General features: G+C 60.0%; 1 protein-coding gene across 2 annotated transcripts in view; it reads right to left on the reverse strand.

Annotated features, from left to right (window-relative positions):
* GLIS2 (GLIS family zinc finger 2) overlaps positions 1 to 16,870 on the reverse strand; it is a 34,408-nt gene extending 17,538 nt beyond the window's left edge. For both annotated transcript variants that reach the window (XM_030578952.1, XM_030578951.1), the window contains exon 1: positions 16,153 to 16,870. The gene's annotated coding sequence lies outside the window, so the exon portion shown is untranslated. The remainder of the gene's footprint in view (positions 1 to 16,152) is intronic.
* Positions 16,871 to 20,726: the final 3,856 nt, after the last annotated feature.

The following is a 20,726-nucleotide window of genomic DNA, read 5'->3' on the forward strand; positions in this document are numbered from 1 at the left end:
GGCTCCAAGCACCAGCGGAGCAAGCGTGTGCCTGGGGCAGCAAGCCGCGGGGAGCGACTTGACAGTCGCTGTGAGGGTGGCAGGCAGGCGGCTTTCAGTGGCATGCCTGTGGGAGGTCTGCCAGTCCCACAGTTTCGGTGGCAATTTGGAGGTGGGGATGCTGATGGCACAGCACCGGCGGACCTCCCACAGGCAAGCCACCGAGTCCGCGTGACCAGTGGACCTCCTGCAGGCGTGCCGCTGAAAGCCGCCTGCCTGCCGTGCTTGGGGCAGCAAAAAACAGCCATTCCTGCTCAGGGCACAGTCAGCCCCCAGGATCACAGCCCCTCACTCACACCTTGCAACCCCAGAACCCCCACAGCCTCACATATCTGCCCTCACTCCCCTATCCTGCACATGGTCTCACCCCTCCACACACACACACACACACACACACTCTCTCTCTCTCGCATCTGCCAAGGGGCCCAGCAGCCACTTTCCCGCAGTGCCCCAGCGTGGTCCCCAGGCACTGGCTGCATTTCCCTCATGCTCAGAGGTTCCTGGGTCAGGCCCCAGCGCAGTGAGTAGGACAGGGTGAGGGCAGGGCGAGGGGAGAGTAAAGGCAGGGCACAGCAAGGACAGGGCGATGGCAGCACAGGGCAGAGTGAGGTCAGCCTGCCTTTAGAGCCTGGCTTGAGCCCCATGGACAGGTGGGACCCTGCTGCCAGCCCCGGGGAGGCAGCAGGGGCAGGACTGGCAATGCCCAGCCTGCCCCCAGCACCCATGCCTGTAGGACCCCCAAGGGCCGCACGCCGGCCAGACAGGCTGATGGCACAGGGAATCCCAGTGCTGGGCTCCACCATGCCCAGCAGGTATCAAATGGGGTGGGGCCGCACCCCTCGTGTTGCCGCATCAGCCTCTGGTGGCACAGCTTTGGTGCCAGCCAGGGGCGGCTCCAGGCACCAGCACGCCAAGCGCGTGCCTGGGGTGGCAAGCCATGGGGGGCGCTCTGCCAGTCACTGTGAGGGCAGCAGGCAGGTTGCCTTTGGCGGCATGCCTGCGGAGGGTCTGCTGGTCCCGCGGCTTTGGCGGACCTCCCGCAGGCTGCCGCCAAATCCGTGGGACCGGGGACCTCCCGCAGGCACGCCGCCAAAGGCTGCCTCCCACCGTGCTTGGGGCGGCAAAATGCCTAGAGCCGCCCCCGGTGCCAGCCCAGAGCCAGCGGGGGCAGGGGGCTCTGAGGTGGGGACAGCCAAGGCCTATCAGAGCCTGGAGCCCGTCCCCTGCGAGGGTAAGCGGCTTGAACCCGCCGTGAACAGGAAGCAGCCGGCCCAGGGACCAGGGTTGCCCCGGGGTGGGAGTCACACAAAAGGCTGCTAGGAACTCAATGCATGCAGCACCAATGATGGGATGGATGGGCCAGCTGTGAGCTGGACACCTGCTGCCCTCCATACACACCCTGTCTACCCTTCCCACCCACCCCAATCTGCTCCCAGCTTCATGGAGCCAGCAAGGGGTGCTGCTGAGAGCACAGGCTACCTGGGACTGGGGAAGACCAGGCAATGCCCTGGGGGCAGCTCCTTCAAACAGGGGGCAACTGGCTAGGAGGGGAAGAGAACCCAGGTAGCTGCCAGGGCCGGTCCCACTCCCAGCCCCTCCCTACCTGACCCAGCTGCTCCACTCACTCCCCCCAGCCCAGGCGTTGGCGGCTTTCCCGCCCCATCCGAATGGGGCCCCAGCTCCACCCTGCAGGGGCAGGCTGACAGGAGGCCTGAGCAAAGGCCAGGGGTTTGGCTGGGGGCCCAGAGCCTGCACGCCAGGGCAAGGCGTAGGGCAAGGGGGAGGGGGAGCTGACAGCCTTCCCCCACCCATTCTCCCCAGCCGGCTGGCCTCATCCTAGATTCCTGAGCTGCTACTGGGAGCCAGCATGGGTGGGGCCCGCTGGCTGGGAAAGGGCTTCGAACCGCGGAAGAAACTACTCCCGAGTGAGCGAGCAGCTGCCAAACCAAACTGGCCCCGAAGCAAAAAATTCCTGGGAACAAACCTTCCTCGAATCCAGAGGAACCGGAACAGCAAGAGCCGCCCTGCCTTGCCCCCCAGACATCGCGGCCTGCCATGCCTGCCGCAGCAGGGGCAGGCTGGGGGGCCCAGAGCACGGCCCGGGGCAGAGCACAGCTAGGTGCTGCCGATGCCCCTCACTCTTGACCCACAACCACCATTACCTCAGCCCTGGGTTCCCTGCCCAGCTGTGCCAATGCCCCTCACTCCTGACCCACAGCCCCCCACTAGCCCAGCCCTGGGCTCTCAGCTCTGCCGCTGCCCTCCAGTCCAGACCCAGAGGTGGCTTTGGATTCAGGCGTCCTGAGATCCACACCCCTCCTTCAGACAGATGTAACAAACGAGGAGCCAGACATGTAAAAATGGGGCAATGGCGCAAGCTGGTCTGGCCGTGCCACGTCTATGGGCACAGGGTAGGTGGCAGGGGCAGGGCAGTCCAGGTGCTAAGGTGGCTCAATCACCTGGGGGAGAGACATCCCTTCCCCCACGTGTCCTGGTCCCTCCTCTGAGCTGTATACACCCTGCGTCTGGCTGCTTTGAAATGTCAGTGCCTGCTGTGTGCTGGATGGCCAAGCCCTGGGGGACTGAGGCTGCCAGTTCTGATCCAGGTCAGGACAGTCGGGCCACCCAACAGCCTCCATGTAGTTGGCAATGGAGCCTAGCACTGCCCTGGGTTGGCAGGCTCTCCAGAGGCCCTACAGACTGTGATTCTCTCCAGGGGTCCCCCCAAGACAAGGGAGCGTGCGGAAGTTGCTGTGATCCCCAGGAAATCACAGCACTGCTCCAGGGGAAAGCGCCAGTGGCTGTGGAGGAGGAGGGCTGGGCATTTCCCTGTGCCAAACATGGGCATCCTGCTCCCCCAGCAAGTTGGTGTCACCTGCAGGGGCTGCCCCGGAAATCACCACTCTTCCATCCAAGAGCCTCGGGTGCTGAATCCTCCCTGATCCAAACCCACTCACAGGAGCCTGCGCTCTGGCAACCCAGCTGTATGCCTGTGAACCCATAACGTGGTCTACAAGGGCTGGGGATCGCAGGCTTTGAGGGCAGCACAGGGGATGGGGAGGGCAGATATCAGCGTCTGCAGCCTGGCAGCACCTCTAATGACCCGAATCCTGCTCAGCTGCCACATTGGGTTCTTCCCCAAAGCATTGGGGCAAAATCATGATTGTACAGAAATCAATTCAGCCCCCATTGAAATGCAGCCACCTCTGGGCTGGGACGGGGCAGCTGTTTTAACAGCAGACAGCAACTCGTCTTCCCAGCGTAGGGCAGGCAGTGACAGGGAAGCTAAGGAGCCAGCATGCTCCAGCTAACACCCCAGCTCTTGCAAAAAGTGGCTCTCTGGGCACTCCAGGCCAGCAGTGCCTTGGTTCCCAGGTTTGTCCCAAGACAGGTGTGTCCATTACATGGGCCTAGGTGCAGGCCAGCTGTAGCCACACAGAGATGTCATACGGGGCACTGAGAGCAGTATCGGACCCTGCCCACACACACGCAGCACAGGACTCTGTGTGGGTCCCAATCTCCTCCCATGGCACAAGAACTCCCCACTGGGCACAGGCCACACCCCAGGAAACAAAGGAGATTGAGCTGTGGCTATGGCAGGAGGGAATCACGCACACATGAGCCAGGAATCCCTCCGGGCCACAACTCAGAGCATGGGCGCCAGGGATCGCTAGCCTGGTGGGCACCATTTTCAGAAGCAGCCTGTGGTTTGGAGTGCCCACACCGGGGCTCGGAGGGGCTCCCTGTGTTCCAGCCCCCAGGGACTGGGAGCTCATCAGATCACCCCGTCAGGCGAGACTGACCAGTACCGCGGTACAATTCATCAAGGCAAACCCAAGGGCCGCAGGGCTGGCAGACAGGCTCTCCGCAGGAGCCAGTGTTGTGCAGAAGCCCCTGTGTGGCACTAGGAGGCGCTGGTGTACAGCTGGGGTGTAAAAGCAGGGTCGTGCCTGCTCCTGGGTCCTACAAAGCCCTACCTCTTTGCCCAGTGAGCAAGGACAGCCCCAGCGTGCCAGTTGCCTTCCACTGCTGCCCAAGCTGAGGGGCCGGGAGTAGTCAAAGGGCTCTTGGGCGCTGCTTGCTCTTGGGTGCATGGAAGATAAGCAGGAGTTCTGGTTTTGCCGGGCCATGGAGACAGATGTTATCACCAGGTTCCTAGTGCACTGAGGGCTGTTTTGCTGGCCAGTTTCCTCCATGCCCCCTGGCAGGAGCACACTGGGCAGTGGGCACCCCTCTCTGCAGGGGGGATCTGGCTGGGAACAGAGAGGGGCTTCAAGAGATGCCACGGAACGAGAGTCTCTCTTTGCAGCCCAGCCTGGCCTCACCACAGGGCCCAGCTATGACCCCACGAGCACCAGGGAATGTTCTAACGAGATGTCACATGGGGGATCTTGATGGAAATGAGCTCATCGCCTCAGCCTCCCCAAAGACAAACTAGTCCCTGGAGGGTTCTCTAAGGGGGGCTAAGAACCAATGGCCTGGAACTGTTAAAGGCAGCAGAACTCACCCAAGCTGCTATCTGGCACAGGAGGAGCCGCTCTGCCAGTGGGGGGCTCACGAAGCAGGGATCCGGGCTCTCTGGACTGGACAGGCGCTGCAAGGCCTGACTTTGCCAGGAAAGTCACCTGGTAACAAGCATAGGCTGCATTATGGCCAGTGCTTTTCTTTGACCCGGAACCCAATCTGCAATCTGTGCGCTTGCTTTCATTCGGAGCTTTATCTTGGGCTCTATTAATCAACTTCACATCTCTGCTCAGCTCAGGAGCATGTTGAACGGAGGGGAAAGTGGAGAAGTGGGGTGCAGCGAGCGGGTGTGCACGTCCAGGAGACATGGGAGGGGCACTCAGGTGGGCTGTGTACATTGTTGGCCCACCCTGGGAAAGAGCCCCATATGAGCCCCCTGCCCGCTCATATGGGGGGCATGAGCAGGGCTCATGGAGCCCGAAGCAGAGCGCCCATGGTGCCAGCAGCTGGGGAGTTTCCCCTGGTAGGCTCTGCCAGCGCTCACTCCCTCTGTGAGCAGGTGCTAGGGAGTCACCGCGGACCCTTGGGGAACCCCTAAAAGTGCATTGGGGGAGCTACCAGAACACTCCAGCCAGCGCAGGCTGAGCCCACTGAGCCAGGCAGTTGCTGGCCTCACACCCTACTCTGGAATGTGGGTGCAAAAGAGGGGATCGGGGAGCAGTCTCATCCCCATTGGCCTTCTCCTGGGCCTGGCTGTGCCCTGCCACCTTCATACCCACTCACTTCTGTCCAGCGGCCCAGGGGCATGGTGGCCCAGGGCCATAGGGCAGGGGCCTTTGCTAGGCAGATCCCAATCACCAGCCTGGGATGCTACAGCCATCTCCTGCCATCCTGCCCCTCCCAGGATGGCCTAGCGCCTCCTCCGCAGGGGTGGTACACAGGCCCCCCGCAGGTTAAAACCAGTGCTTCCCCTACGAGCGTGCCTGCCCCCAGCTTCGTGTCATGCTCCCACTGACCCACAGAGCCCGTGCTGGCCCCACGGTGAAGTCTGCATGCACATCACGGGGTGCTCTGCCACAAACCCCAGCCAACTGCACCTTCCCCCCTCTCTGGCATGCAGCTGCAGCAGGCCCATACTGTGGGCCCATCTCTTGCAGGACCTAAAGACAGAGCAATGCCGTCTGGGCCCCAACGTCTCTGCTGGATTGCCAGCAAGAGTGGCTGCCACCTGCCCTGGTGAGGGGATGGTCAGTACCACCTTCCCGCCCCCAGCGCGCTACCAGTGTGGCAGGGAGCCCCTGCCTGCAACAGGGGCATAGCATCAGTAGAGATGACCTTGGATGGGCTCTCTTCCCACCCCGGCTGCCTTGTCACTAGCACTGCGCCTGCCTCAATTTCCCTGCCCATTGCCTGGATCCCCACTGCCCCTCTGCACACACACACATGATCCTGCATGCCGGCTCGATCACCTGGGAATGCCCCAGGCTGCGTACTCCCCATCCTCACCCCTCACTCACCAGTGACGCCACCACCAGGCAGGGGACAGTCAGCCCCCCTGCCCGCTCAGATGGGAAGCATGAGCAGCAGGCCGAGCAGCCTCCCAACCTGTCTGCTCTCAGGGGAGACAATCTGCTGGGGTTGGGGTGGGGGTGGGGGCGTGGCGCCAGCCCTTAAGTGCTGCCATTAGCTGCTGCAGACTCAGGGCACAGCTGGGTCCCATCAGGAAGAGGCCTGGGTGGCGGTGTAGGTTAGTCAGTGCCTGGCTGTGGGCTCAGAGGCCGGGTGCATGGCGGGTGGGGGAGCATCCATACCCTCAATTCAAGGTCAAACATGGCTGCCCCACAGCAGAGCATTTGCCAGCTTTGCAGGCGTGATACTCTCAGATATCCCGGGAGAGCCAGAGCACGTCCAGCCCTGCCTGACATTCTCCCAGGGCAGGGGCAGCCCAGGCGCCATTGCAGCAGAATCTGCTAGGCCTGGGAGGGGTCTAGAACAAGCTAGCAGCATCCTGAATGCTTCACCTGGGCTCCTGCCAACGGGGAGCCGGCCGGCCCCAAGCTGTCTGTGGAGCCGCAGCTGCATCGTGAAGCCGGCCAGAAATAGCAAGGGAGAAACAGGGAAGGGCCAAAAGACACAGGGACTGTCCTCATCTGCTCTGCCGTGCCAGGGCTCAGAGAGGGAGGGCAAGCCATTCCCAAGGAGCCTCTGCAGGCTCTTCTGAGCCCAAGCAGGGTCCAATCCACCCTCATGCTCTAGGGCAAAGGCAGGAAGGAATCGCTCCGCAGCCCCGCAAGGTGAGTGGGGAGGGAATCAAGGCTCCCTCCTAAGTAGCTGGCTGGAGAAAGAACTGACTTTGCCATGTATCCAGGGGAGAGAGAGTGGGGCAAAGACCAGGGCCAACCCTGCACCCCACCAGAGCAGCCTCCACCCTCACAAACACATGCAGAGTGATGGGCCCTGAAATGCTCCAGCCGCCTGGCAGCACTTGCGATGGCCCGCAGGGAGGCTAACGGCAAGGCCAGCGTGGATGTGGATGGACGGGCGATGCTCCGGTCAAGCCAAAAGCCCAGGCAGCAGCAAAGGAGAACCCAGCAACCACTCCTCTGGAGACGAGGCTGAAAACCATGCCCGTTCCATGGACCCCCATGAAAGGGGAGACCTGGGCCCCTAGTGCCTGGGTACTGAGAGATGCTCCCGGAGCCACAAGCCCATCTGCTCCAGGTTGGATTGCACATACCAGCTGTGCCTGGGCACCTGCTGCACAGCCCTGCTGGGCTGGCCAGGTAGGGCACTGGGGTTGGGAACGGACGCAGAGAGGGGGGAAGTGGATGCAGAAATGGGAGGTGGGGTCTGGCACCAGGCATGAGATACATCAGCTGTACATGCCAGCCCCTGTGCAGTGCTGGGGACAGAGCCACTGTGCCCCTAGTCTCATGGTGACACATCAGCCTGACCCGGGGAGCCCACACAGGCAGGAGCTGACGGAGTTCTGGGGAGGATGGGGGTGGCTGGGTAACGCAGTGTTCTCACATGCAGGCTGCTCCGGGAGAGAAAAGGGATGTGGGAAATGGGATAGAAGTGGAACCATCTACCCCAACGCTTTCCCCTGCTTCTCTGATGGGGTGGGGGAGCTGCGGAGCCGGCACCCATGATGGACAGATGGAGCATTTGAGGCTGGTTGTGCTAACACTATCCATGGACTGCCGAGCTGGCAGAGATTGTATTCCTGGCTAAATGGATCACATAAGGGAGGCCTCCTGCAGCCATGACCGTGGGGAAAGTGTGGAGTGTAACTAGGGTGACCAGATGTCCTGATTTTATAGGGACAGTCCCAATATTTGGGTCTTTTTCTTATATAGGCTCCTATTACCCCCCACCCCATCCCAATTTTTCACATTTGCTGTCAGGTCACTCTAGGTGTGACTAATGCAAAGCCCCAGGAGTGGAACAAAGCAGGTAACAGCTGAAGCCGCTCCTCCACCCCTGGAAATAGCCCCCGGCCTGGTTTGACCTGGTTCAGCAGACAAAGGGCCCTGAGCAGTAAAACAGCCTGGCCTGGGAAGAGGGTGACTCACTGAGAGTCAGGAGGCTGGAACCAGAAACAGCCCTGCAGGAGGAGACCAGCCAGGCCTGCCCGCACGCGGCTCAGTGGGTTCATGTGTTTTAGATACTTTCATTCTGAGGAAACAATACTTTGCCTTTGGAGCTCTGGCTGGGCACCGGCTGCCCCTGCCCCAGCAGAATGGGACAGCAGGTGCTGCACTGAACTCAGACCCACGGAGGGGATCACAGAGAGTCCCGAGGGTCTGCAGCCTCGGGCCCGGCCTGGAGATCATAGGATCCTGCCCTGAGAAAGGAGGGCTGGAGGCCTGAATGAGCAGCCCCGTAGGGTGAGAGGGGCACCGTGCGTCCCACCAGCGATGGCAATACCAGCATCAACAGAGGTGCTGGGGCTGCCCACCAGCCCCCAGCCTGGGTCTGGAGGAGCCAGAACCTCCTTCCCACAATTCAGGAGAGCAGCAACAGGAACTGAACCCAGAGCTCTTAAGAGGCTGTGGAATACGCTGCCCAGACGAGGAGGCAGCATGGATCAGCCAGATGGTACTTCTAACAGCTGGGCCGGAGTCACATGGCACCCTGCCTTGAGACGGGATGGGCCCGGGCCAGTCTTTCTGTTGAGGAGCAGCGGCCTGGAAGGGTCAGTTGGCTTGCTGTTTGTTTTTTCCATTAGAAAGTCAGGCCTCATCCCCTTGGCTTTCCTGGGAAGACTCTGGGTAACAGAGGAGCAGGAATATTACAACCATAGGGAGAGGGTTGACCATAAGAAGGTAAGAATGGCCATACAGGGTCAGACCAATAGTCCATCTAGCCAAGTATCCTGTCTTCTGACAGAGGCCGGTGCCAGGTGCTTCAGAGGGAATGAACAGAACAGGGCAATTATCGAGTGCTCCATCCCCTGTTGTCCAGTCCCAGATTCTGGCAATGGAAGGTTTAGGGACACAAAGAGCATGGGGTTGCCTCCCTGACCATCTTGGAAAAAGCGAACGCCGGTCTGTCAGGAGGACATGGCCGGCTAGTGAACCTGACAGCGTCCTGCTCCTCCTTTTCCCCATGTGTCCACAGGAGTTTCATCAGGGGTTGCCGGATATGTTCGTGTCCCACCCCACTGCGCCCCTCCTGCCATGCTGTTAGAACTGCCCTGGCTGGCCCACGGATGGGCCAGATCCTCTCTAGGGCGCCTGGGGGAGGGGAGAGGCTGTAAGAGGAGGTGCAGGGTCTTTTCCGTACACTGGAGAGAATCTCTCCCGAGCTAGGAAAGAAAGCGTCTGAACGCTGGGCAGGGGAACATCCCCATCACATCCCCGGGCTGTTCAGAGTGATGCCAGCTGCCAGGGTGGCCCGGCTCCCAGTGTATGCACCCAGCGCCTGCAGACTGGCTGGAGCTGGGACTCCTGCAGTGGCTAGTCGCAGGGGCAGAGTGTCCCTGGCACATACAGAGGGAGGATGACTGGACGGCAATCCAGGAGAGCTGCATCCAGTTCCCAGCTGTGCTACAGGCTTCCTGGGGGACTCTGAGCAAGTCCCTTCATCTCTGCGGACCTCGCCAGTGGGGTGAGAATCCTTCCTCTGTCTGACTGGCTCAATGGGCAGAGTCGGTCTCTCACTGGGCAGCACCTGGCACAATGGGCACTACTGCCGTCCAGTGGGTTACTGTGAATATTCCTGTGCTACATGGGTCCGACGCTGGGACTGCCACCTCCTCTGATGCCCCTTAGTCCCTCCTCCTCCAGGACACGCCCTGCAGACCCCTCTTCCCTTCCTAACCCAAGACGGGCCCTGTGCAGAGGGAAGAGTGGGAACCCGTCTCTCCTCAGCCACCAGGGTGTCCTACCCAGGGGGCCATGCAGGCACTAGGCTGGCAGCTGGTGGTCTGATCAGGAGGCCGGGTGGCTGCTCCCTATGGCCCCAGCCCTGGCACACAGTAGCCAGATCGGCTCGTCTTGGCTGCTGGGCAGGACGTGGCCCTGAGCTGCAAAATAAGCCTTTCAAACAAGAGAGTCTTTTAGCAGCTCGCAGCCTCCTTGGCACGGAGGCCGTCTGCCGAGGCCTCGCGAGGGCAGCAGTCCATCTGCTAGCTCCCTGCCCCTTTGCATCTTGACAGGCTGGCCCTGAGAAATGCCAGGGGCTAGGGCTTTTGCAGGCAACCCTCCCTCAGCACCATGGCAGGGCTAGAGGACAGGTCCAGCACCAAGGCAGACACGCCTGTGCTTCAGTGTGGGAAAGGCTCCGCCAGCCAGTTACTGCCCCCCTGCCGGGAATGAATGCACAGTTCCGGGCAGTTTTGGGAGTGGCAAAGAGCACGCTCAGCTGAGCCACATCACACGGCTCCCCGGATGGGCCCGCAGGCATGGGACAGGCTGGGGTCTCCCTGGGCTTTGCAAGGTGGGCACTTGGGGATACAAGCAAGCCAGGATGTGCAGGATCGGTTCGTCTTGGCTGCTGGGCCTGGGGGTAGAAGGGAGCCCGGGGCAGGGACGGGGCCAGATTGCTCACAGAGCCTACTCCACTCCATCTGTTTGTTTCCCAGTGGCTTTTCCCCTGGGAAGGGAGCCAAATGCAGAGAGCTCTGGCTCCCCTGAGCACCTGCCTTAGAGGTGAGGAATGGAGGTGGAGAGACGCAAGGAAGGAGAACCTGCTGCAGACAGGGCCCAGTTCACGAGTGGGGCAGCCTGAGGGCAGGATCAGGGCTGTTCTCACCCCAGCACAGGGGTTAGGGACTCTAGAGGGTGGACAGGTCCGGCTCAGGCTTTGGGAGGACAGGTGACCCACCGGAGAAGGGGCTCAGCATGCTGCAGTACATGGGCAACAAAGCAAACCAGCCGAGTTGAACCATGGCAGCGGGCAAGTGCCACTTGGCACCCTCGGGCCACGGGACTAGGAGTGGTAAGAACTCATGGCACAGCTCCTTCTCCCCAGCAGGCCATGTAGGGCCCTGCTCTTGACAGGGGCTCTGCAGGGGAGGGGGGCTCTCGAAGGCAACGCACGCTAGCGATTTCAGCATGGGCAGGGTTTGAACTCCGGGGCTCAATGCAGTCGCCTCCCAAGCTCTTGGTGCCGAAGTCAGAGGACCCCAGGGAGAGGGAGAAGTTGAATATCAGACCCCTGTGGGAGGGGAATTTATTAGCTGACATTTCTCAAAGTGCAACGCCTGGAGATCAGCCCCAAACACCCCACTCCATGCCTGTTGTGGTACTAGATCCTGCCCCTCTGCCCTTCACCTACCCCAGCTCCACCAGCACTTGTTCTAATGCCCCAAGCTCCTGAGCAGAGTCAGACAGCCACCATCTTCCTCAAATCCATCTGCCAGAGAAAGGTCTCCTCCTTTCCCCCCTCAGACATGGATCCCCCACTCCCCCAACCTCCAAATTACACCTGCCTGAGGCCCTGCATGGCCAATACACCTGGGTGATCATTCTAGGGACAAACAAGTGATCGCTGGTCCCTGTTACAAGAACCTCCTACTGCTGATTTCTCTCTCTGCCTGGGCTCTGCTCAGTTGGACTCCTGCCAACTCAGGGCCCCGGAGATGGAGGGAGACAAGAATCTCAATGCAGATGTGGGGCACACACTGAGCCTGTCAGCACTCAGTGGGGCTGGCCTGTCACAGCTACTGGCCTGCCCTCATGCCCATCAAACCTTGTCAGGGGGTCCCTCGCTCACCTCACATGGCCCCACCACCACAGGGCATCGTGAACCTGCAGTTCAGGTTGCTGCAGCGCATTTCCTAGCAACGCAATCATGGAACAGACAGGACATCACCAGGGAAAGCCAATGTTTATGGACCATGTCAACCTCCCCTCCCCCATCTGGCCACCCAAACACCCAAGTCACCCTCACCTCCCCCACCCGACCAGCCAAACACCACCACCCAGCCTCCCTTCCCCCACCCAGCCACCCAAATGCCCATGTCACCCTCCCCCACCTGGCCACCCAAACACCCTGTGCCTCCCCCACCTGTGCCTCCCCAAACAGCCTGGCGTGACCCCACCCACGCTCCTCTCCAAAGCCCTGCTTGCCCTTCCCTGCTTGGCGCCAATGGCCCAGCCCAGGCAGGCTGCTCTTCTTCAGAGAAGCAGCGTGCTGGGGCTGGGGCTAGAGTGGCCAGGACTTGGGATGGCTGGGGATGCCCTGTGCTGGAGGGCCCCAGCTTGGGGGAGTGGGCTGGAGGCACTGGGGCTGCCTGTCCTGTGTCGGGGGGGTGGGGGGCACGTGCTGCCCACACATCCTCCCTGTGCTCAGGGGCTGCAGGGGGAGGGGTTGTATGCTGCCCATCTCCCTTGTGCTTGGCAGCTGGGCGGGGGAGGGGCGTGTGCTGCCTGCCTGCCCTGTGCTAGAGGGCCAGGAGAGGGGGACCACGCACTGCCTGCCCTTTGCTCCAGGGCTGGGGGAGAGGGGCTGGTGACCACAGGGAGGGGGAGCTCTGGCGGAGAAGGGGTGTGGATCCTCAGGCTGGGGGGTGGGGCCCTCTGGTCCTTCACCTGCCACCCATGCAAACACCTGAGCCAGCCTGCCCTCCACTGCCTGGCCACCCAAATGACCCCGCCAGCCTCCTGTCCCCCGCCTGGCCACCCAAATTCCCCCACCAGCCTCCTGTCCCCCGCCTGGCCACACAAACACCCGTGTCACCTTCCTCTTCCTGCCTGGCCACACAAACGCCGGTCCCAGCCTCCCCTCCCCCACCTGGCCACCCATACGCCATGCTAGGCAAACACATTCACACCCTACCAGCTGCACCACAGACCCTCTTTCAGCTCCAGCACCCAGTACACCCTCCCGCTCCCTGCATCACACCGCCAGCCCGAGGAACACACGTTCTCCACAGACGGAGGCACAGTGCTGAGTGTGCTCGCGTTTTGGGCTGTGCGTGTGAGTGTGCTGGTGAGGCCCTGGCTGTGCCGTGGCTGGGTGTGTGTTGGTTGGAAGGCAGCGAGCTATGTTTGGGTGGCCAGGCGTGGTGCTACCCTGGGAAATGAGGTGACAGGCCCAAGGGCTGAGAGCTGAGCTGGGATGAGTGCCCTGGTCTCTAAATCACCCTCCTGCTTCAGCAACAGCCTGTCAGCGACCAAAGGCTGGGGGGAGGGGATCTTCTAGGTTTTTGTAAAAATCTGTATTTCTCATCATAGGAAGTCATCCCATTGGTATCGCTTGGTGGCAACATCCGTCCATAATAGAAGCAGAATGAGATGGGGCTGGAGCAGAGAAATCTGGGCTGTGCAGAGGGACACGGGGCTGGGCAGGCAGGGAGCAGAGCTGTTAAGGGGCAGTGGGGAGAGGCACTTGCTGAGCCACGGGGCTCTCTGCTGTCTCCTTGACTCCCACTGCACAGCCATCCCCAGCCCTGCTGCCTGATCTCCGCCCCAATACCCGGGCCAGCTCCCTTCCCCTCCCCCCCAGTTAGAAACTGTTGCCATTGATTCTCAATATCTTTTCCCTGGGAGGTGCTGGGCATAGGGGTGGGGAGCTGGGTGGGGGGTGACCTTTGAGGTCTGGGGACTGTGGGGTTTTAGCTAAAGACTGGAGCGTGCCAGGGTGAGATTTCCAAAAGGCTCATGGTTGAAGCATGACCTGACCACAACAACATTACAGAAATGTCAGCTGTCCTCTGCTGCATCCTTGTGCTCAGTCCAGCACTGTGGTGTTGGATACGAATTTCAGCCTGGAGTGAAGGGCAAGTCTCAAGTGAGTCTTGCAGAGGGAGTTGCTCATTTCTGCTGCCTCCCTAAGACTCCAAACACGTCACCCACCACTACAATAATAATAATAATAGGAGCTGTACCTATCTCCTAGAACTGGAAGGGGCCCTGAAAGGTCATTGAGTCCAGCCCCCTGCCTTCACTAGCAGGACCAAGTACTGATTTTTGCCCCAGCTCCCTAAGTGGCCCCCTGAAGGATTTAACTCACAATCCTGGGTTTAACAGGCCAATGCTCTGAAATGCTACCACCTCTGGAGGGGAACCCAGCAGCCATTTAACAGGGCACAGCAACACTCCAGTTTAATTTAGGGAATGGGAGAGAAGATCTTATCCAGATGAAACTACCACAGGAGGTTTAGCTACCCCAGGTAGGGTTTGGCCAGGATGACCCTTTTGGGGTACAAAGCACCAGATCATGCCATAACAACAAGCAGGCACAGAAAGACCAGCAGATGGCAACACAGTGCCCCCTTGTACTAAAGTAGGGCATTGGGCCCATATTGAAGAGTGTCCTCTAATGAACCAGCAACACCATAGCCCACTTCTTCTAGTCCCTCCCTTGCATGTCTCCCATCCCAACCTTGGCCAAGGCAGATCCTGCTTAGCTTGAGAGACCAAAGAAGTGCACAGCCTGAGATCACTATAAACCACGTGGCCAGCCATGGCTGGGCTCCATTATCCCAACACACTCATGATCATGGGGTCTAGGCACCTGCACATCCTGAGGTGCCAGCCAGGGGCGACTCCAGACACCAGCACGCCAAGCGCGTTCTTGGGGCAATAAGCCACTGGGGGTGCTCTGCTGGTCGCCGCAAGGGCGGCAGGCAGGCTGCCTTTGGCGGCTTGCCTGCAGAGGGTCTGCTGGTCCCACAGCTTCGACAGACCTCCCACAGGTGTGCCTGCGGGAGGTCTGCCGAAGCCACGGGACCAGCGGACCCTCCACAGACATGCCACCGAAGGCAGCCTGCCTGCCGTGCTTGGGGCAGCAAAATGCCTAAAGCCGCCGCTGGTGCCAGCGTGTGAATTCCCAAACCAAACTGCTTAGCTGGACATGCCACTAGAGACCACACATGGCTGCACAAACCTGCCAGCCCGCGTTGGCACAGGTGCTACAGCAAGGGGCATGCAGCCCAGCTGCCTTGGGTTCCATCTCTCCTTGGAGGAGGCAAAACAGACAAGCATGAGCCACCAGAGTTAGCCATGCCACCATGCTCTCACACACGTATGCATCACCAAAGGGACCTGCTGGAAGGACAAAGCCAGTTCACTGCAGGTGCCAGGTAGATGGTGCCAGCCCAGCTTCCCATTCATTTTCCACTCCAGAACAGGCTCCCTCACGGGCACCAGAAACTCACTGCCAGAGCCAACAAAATGAAATTCAGGCCTACTCTGATTTTAAGTGCCGCGGGGCAGGGGTCCCGTCCACTCTCGCTGGGGAGCGCCCTGCATGTTGGCAGCGCTCTAGCAAGCCATAAGAAAACTGCAAGGCTCAAAACCAGTCCAGCTGAGGACCCGAGTTATTGACACCCAAACCTGGCCTGCCCTTGCGAGCCCCTTCTCTTTGCAATAGCTATTTTCCCTTCCAGTGGTGTCTGGAGCGTCATGTAAGTCATGCAGCTAAATGCCCTGGCCAGCTGGAGCGTCTGGTTAGCACCATTTTATACATACTGCCCTGCATTTTCTCCTAGGGCGCCTGAAGTGCTTGGCAGAAGCAGAGAAACAAATGTCCTTTCTGCTTCCAAGAGGAAGAGAGAGGGGCAGGTTCACTGGAGGGTGACTCCCTCGCTAATCTCAGCAGCCCTGGGCACCTAGACCCAAACTGAAATGAAGGTGTGTGTGTGTGGGGGGGGGGGGGGGTTTAGTTGTTTACTGGTAGTTGTGTGTGGGGGGGTGTTCCTTTGAAACCTGCCCTTACTACAAAGCGTTTGCTTCCACTTAATGAATGTTCATGACACACAACTTCCTCCCGCAATCCAGAATTCTACGCGCCCCCCCCCCACCCCAGATAAAGGCAGCCTGCTGCAACTGATGGCTGTTTCCAGAAATGTCTGGGGGGACGGGGACTTTCACGCTGAAGTTTTCTGCTTTATATCTAAAATAAAGGTGGGGGATATAGGAGGTCTCACAACAGCACAAGGTGAGCGGCACCTACTGAATCAACATACAAACTAGTTATTACCAACCTGCTCCCCCCTGCACTAGTTCTACCATATCAAGCCCAAGACCACCCCAATCCAGAACAAAAAATCCGGGGAGATCTGCAACCAATCTCTTGCAATCTGCACGGAAAGTGACTCCGCCAGCCAACCCCCGCCCCCCCCAACAAGCAAACAGCACGACAAAGAGTTGGCAATATCACAGCCCGGTGCACTGAAGGCAACGCGGATTCCCTTACCTTTTCTACCGGGGCGGGGGGAGGACGACGACACAAGCCTCTGCTCCTCACCGCTTTGTGTGTCTCTTGCCTGCTACGGGGGTTGAGATAGAGGAGGGTGTCGGAGGATCGTACCGGAATTTTCACAGCAGACTGCAAACTGGTGAAGCAGGGAGGACAGGTTTCCACGGGGCCCCAGGAGTCGAAGCAGATGCGGAGCTCGCCTGGAAGAAGAAAGAGCTGCTTTCCCTGGAACACCCCCAGCGTCTGGGCCGTCGGCTGCTCCGCCACATCTGCAGCTCCGGAGATCAGGGATGTTTGCCGTTGCCTCTAGCGCTGGATTTGTGTCTCTCCGTCCTGGGGAAGGAGGGTGGAGGGGCTGGTCTCTGCTTCCAGGCGGCAGGCTCCTAGGTGGGGAGGGGGCTTGCGACGCAAAGCGAGCAAGGGCTGCGGGGAGATGGAAGCGTCTCTTCTCCGGCTTTTTTTTTGGGGGGGGCGGGAATGAGTGGTTTGAAAGGAAAAGGCTGCGGATCAGAGGTGATCGCCTGTTTCAGGGGAAGAGAGGGGAGGGAGGAAGGGATGGTGGGTGGGTGGATGGATGGAGGGGGCTGTGGAGGGGGGTGTTATTTCCCAGCGTGATTTATTGCAGCCCTGCGGAGCTGTCTGAAATTGACCAGCGCTGATCAGTTTCAGACAAATTCTCCATTTCAAGGCTGAACCAAACCCTGGGAGCTGAGCGCATGCCCCCCAGCAGCTCCTCCCCTGGCTAGAGGGCAGCACTAGGACAGGCTAGAGAAGCAGGCACACAGCGCAGCCAGGGGAGGGACGCGCACAATGCAGTCCCAGCCCCGGCCCACCACCCACCTCCCCACATTCCCCAGGAAATCCCTGCAGGAATCCAGCTCCCCCGCCGCGCCAGGAGCAGGGAGGTCACAGGCTGCAGGGAGGCGAGGCGAGCTCCTCCGGGTCCAGGGGTGTGAGCAATGCACCTGGTGGCAGGGCCAGCTTTAGGCCAATTCCACCAATTCCCCCGAATCGCCCCCGCCCAGTGAGAATCTCTTCCCTGGCTAGAGGCACCTTTTTAATTTTTACTCACCTGGCGGCGCTCCCGGTCTTCTGCAGCACTTGGGCTGGTCCTTCGCTTGTTCTGGGTCTTTGGTGGCACTTCAGCAGCTGGTCCTTCAGTGCCTCTGATGATCTGGAGCCAGTGAAGGACCTGCCACCAAAGTTCTGCTGAAGACTCCGAGCACCGCCTGGTGAGTACAAGTCCCAAGTGTTTTTTTTACATTTTTTTTTGTCTTCCCTGCCAGGGCCCCATCGAAACTGTTCAAATTGGGCCCTGCACTTCCTAAAGCCGGCCCTGCCTGGTGGGGGAGCAGTTAGGAAACGGTGGCTGCCCTGCATTCCTCTCTCACACGCATCCCTTGCCTGTCCCCTCCCTCAGCCCTGCGGCAAGGCCTGAAAGGATCGTAGATGGGTGGGAAGCCGAATGAGGCAGGTTCCACAGCAGCTCTTTAATTTCTGGTGCCCTTTTCCATTCCCCTAAGCTAGGGGACTTCAGGGGGCTGCGAAGAAGGGGCTAGGTCTAGTGGTTCCATCAGGACTGCTGGAGTCTCTTCTGAGCTCTGCCACCGATTTGCTGTGTGGCCACAGACGGGTCACATTGCCTCAGTTTCCCACTGGAAAACTGCTACTGTTAGTGAAGAGCCTCAGGAGGAACTGCCGGGCTCAGCCTGGGAACTAAGGACTGCAAAGTGGTCTGAGGGCCTCACGTGAGAGGGGGTACAAAATCCTTGCAGTAAATGAGCCTGATGTGAATTACGTGGGCATAGAAGGGAAGGAGAGACCAAGGCATCTGGGTGAATGGTGTGTGTGTGTTCAGACTAGAGCTGGGGCTGGCTTGGTGCCCCACTGTAGTGCAAGGCCAGGCAGCATCCCTGGGCTCTGTGCCCACTCCTTGTTGCCAGCATGGGGCTTTGAGTGCATGCAGGCCAGGGGACGGTCCTTAGGGCGCTGACTGGGAGCCTGTCACCTTGCACCAGTGACCCTGAGCCAATCCCGATTCTGAAAGGAGTTCTGCCAGCTACCTGGGCAGAAGGGGGCAGCCACAGGCTCCCACAGGGGGGCTGTAGACGTAGATGTAACAAGAGCCCAAGCCAGTGCAGATGGGGCAGGCAGAGAGGAGGGGAATTTGCCAGGATTCGTCCCCTTTCTTCTTTACAAATCTGAAACCTCAGCAACATTTTGAGATTGGAGCATTTCCAGATACCCCAGAACTCAGGGACAGCGTGGACAGCCAGGACGATCATGGGGCTATCTAGAGGACTCGCGCTGCCTCTTTAGAGGGGGAAGGGCTAAGGTTACAGCTGTGCCCACATGAACCGGGATAAGAATTAACCTCCAGCACAACAACAGCCAACCACTGCTTTGCTCGGCCCGCCTCGCTCCCGGGAGCCGCCCCTTTATGGGCCTTCCCCCCAGGAAGTGATGTCGTTTGAGACAGCAAATGTAGCCAATAGACCCGCTTTTCCCTGGCCGCTCCTGTAGCCGCTGAGCCCGGGCCAAGTCGGTTCGAAGCAGGGGCAGGTGCTAGGGAATCTGGCAACGGTGCAATACCAGGGACAGCAGGTCCCTGTGTCTCTCCAGGGAGCCCAGCACACAGCGCCGCCCTGGCCACCTTCAGCGCGTGATGTCACCAGAGCCCCCTGGCTGCACGGCAGCTGGGCGTGACTCGCCGGAGGGCGGTGGTGGCTCTATGGCCCGGGCGGCCTGTGGCTATTTCCGTCGGACGGAGGCCGCTGCCCAGGCCGGGCCCCACGATCCAAAGCCAAGGGGCCGCCTCGCTTCCGGAGGCAGGAGGTGGGGGAGCGCTGGAGCTCGCGCCCCGCCCAGCCCCGGGGAGGGGAGAGATTCCCCGACCGTGACTAAGTGGAAACTCCCCGCTGCGGGCACGGGGCAGCTCGGGATCGCTGGGCAGCGGGCCCAGGTGGGGCAGGGCGGCGGCAGCAGAGGGGCTACTGGCTGGTTCCCCTCTCGGGCTGGTGGGAGCTCAGCTCTGCTTCCTTGGGGCCCGCTAGAAGAGCGCCCTGCTGCCCGGCGCGGGTTTGTGTGTGAGAACGGGCTGATGGGGGAGACTGAGCGTTAAGGAGACCCGTGTGGGTGGGAGATTACAGCGGGAGAAGAAGAGCAGGGCCAATTGAGCCCAGTTTGGCGGGGCGGGGCGGGGCGGGGGGGGAGTTTACAGTAAGCACAGGAGCTGGAAAAGCCCTCTTGGATCAGCAGCTCCCTCTGCTGCGGCCAGTGAAGGCTGCTCCCCTCCCCCTGCCTAGCTGCTATGGAGGGTCCCCAGCCACGGGGCTTGCACCCCTGGATCCATCTCACTGTCCGTTACTGTGTCGCTGCCTGGCTCGTGGGGCTCTTTGGGAGTGGTCTTGTGACCCGCCAGAGCCCTGAGCTCTGGTCCTAGATGAGCCCCTAACTCACCCTGTGACTGTGGCCAAAGGAGGCCAGCTGTGAAACGGGGGTGGGCAGGGGAGCAGGAGCCTCCTGGCAGAACAGATCAGAACATTGGCAAGCTCCTATCCCAGTGACTGGGGGAAGTGGGGCAGCTGCTGGAGAAGATGGGCAGGAGCAGAAACCTGGCTGGCTCCTGGATGCCTGAGCCAAGCTTCCTTGGAAAGTGGATGGGTGAGTGGTCACAGCAGGGTCTGTGGAAAACCCATTCCAAAGTTCTCCCTTTAAAAACACAGAGTTCTTTACAAAATGCTGAAGCTGCTAAAGGCCCCGTGCCGGATGGGACAGGGGAGTTCAGTTTCTGTGGTTTTATCATTCCTCATCTTCTTTGCTGCTGCCTGTGAGGGGGGCAAGTTAATTATTTTGGGGCAGGTCTTTGGCCAGTGTTACAGGAGGGCAGATCCTGGGTGATCATAGTGCTTCTGCCCTTGGAATCTGTGAATTGGAAACACTGCGATCATCCCCTCATTTCATATGGGCCACGGGTAACCTAGGAGTTAATGTCAATGGAGCCAGGCCATTGAGCTAGAGGGAAAGATTCCAGATCTCATGGCCAGGGCCTCAAGCCATCCTGGACTCCTGGGGCTGACTGAGGCACTGCACAAGGGGTTGGTTGAATCTGATTATCAAATCCATAACCCCTCCCCTGAGTGAACTCTACTGGCCTGACACCCCCTCTCTCAGGGTGACAGGTTACCTGTGCTGCCCAGCGAGGGCCGAAACATGGCTTCTGCCCATGAGGCCATGTAGTAATGGCATGTGCACAAATGTCCCTTGTTTTCCCAGCAGCGCTGGATAAGTGGTGAGGATTGAGCAGCTGCCGCATTAGCAGCCCGTTAACAGCCCTCATGTGTTTGCAGGGAGCAGAGAAACCACGGGCATATTCCAGAGGAAAAATTGATCAAGAGACAGAGCTTGGCCCTTGTCAGCTTGGGGCATTTGGAGCTGTGCTCAGAGAGGCAGAGGTGGAGGGAAGAACAGAACAGGGCACTGGGGAAAAGGGAAGAACTGCTGGGTCTAGGGGGAACAGCTAGTGGCTGTAGCCCCCCATCCAGCTAGCTCAGGAGGGCTGCCCACACTGC

This window comes from Gopherus evgoodei, chromosome 10, assembly GCF_007399415.2.
Source record: "Gopherus evgoodei ecotype Sinaloan lineage chromosome 10, rGopEvg1_v1.p, whole genome shotgun sequence".
NCBI lineage: Eukaryota > Metazoa > Chordata > Testudines > Testudinidae > Gopherus > Gopherus evgoodei.